At 36.7% G+C, this 362-nt stretch overlaps 1 pseudogene; it reads right to left on the bottom strand.

The window, feature by feature from the left end:
- Positions 1-152: 152 nt before the first annotated feature.
- The window catches only part of LOC149526948 (uncharacterized), a 1,992-nt pseudogene continuing 1,782 nt past the window's right edge, over positions 153-362 (bottom strand).

Raw genomic sequence — 362 nt, 5'->3', positions numbered from 1 at the left:
TTACATTGAAAAACAAAAAGGAAGTAGAATAACAACTAAATCCAAAAGGATATTGCTTGGGTTGCCTCCAAGAAGTGCTTCATTTATAGTCTTCGACTAGACTAACTCCGACTCTAGGCCATGTCAAGCAAGTGTATTGAGGACTTTGATGATTAATTTTGCCTCAATATTTGTCCATTGACTTTAAATTTCTGACCATCTATCCCTCTAACTTCGATTGCTCCATGTGGAAGTACCTTGTTGACAATGAAAGGACCGGACCACCTTGATTTGAGCTTTCTCAAAAATAATTTCAAGCGAGAATTATAAAGTAACACTAATTGTCCTGGCTCAAAGCTTCTTTCCATTATCTTCTTGTCATG

Source organism: Theobroma umbraticum, unplaced genomic scaffold, assembly GCF_002168275.2.
Source record: "Theobroma umbraticum cultivar Fairchild unplaced genomic scaffold, ASM216827v3 scaffold_86.0, whole genome shotgun sequence".
Taxonomy (NCBI): Eukaryota; Viridiplantae; Streptophyta; class Magnoliopsida; order Malvales; family Malvaceae; genus Theobroma; species Theobroma umbraticum.
This window is presented reverse-complemented; position numbering and strand designations above follow the sequence as displayed.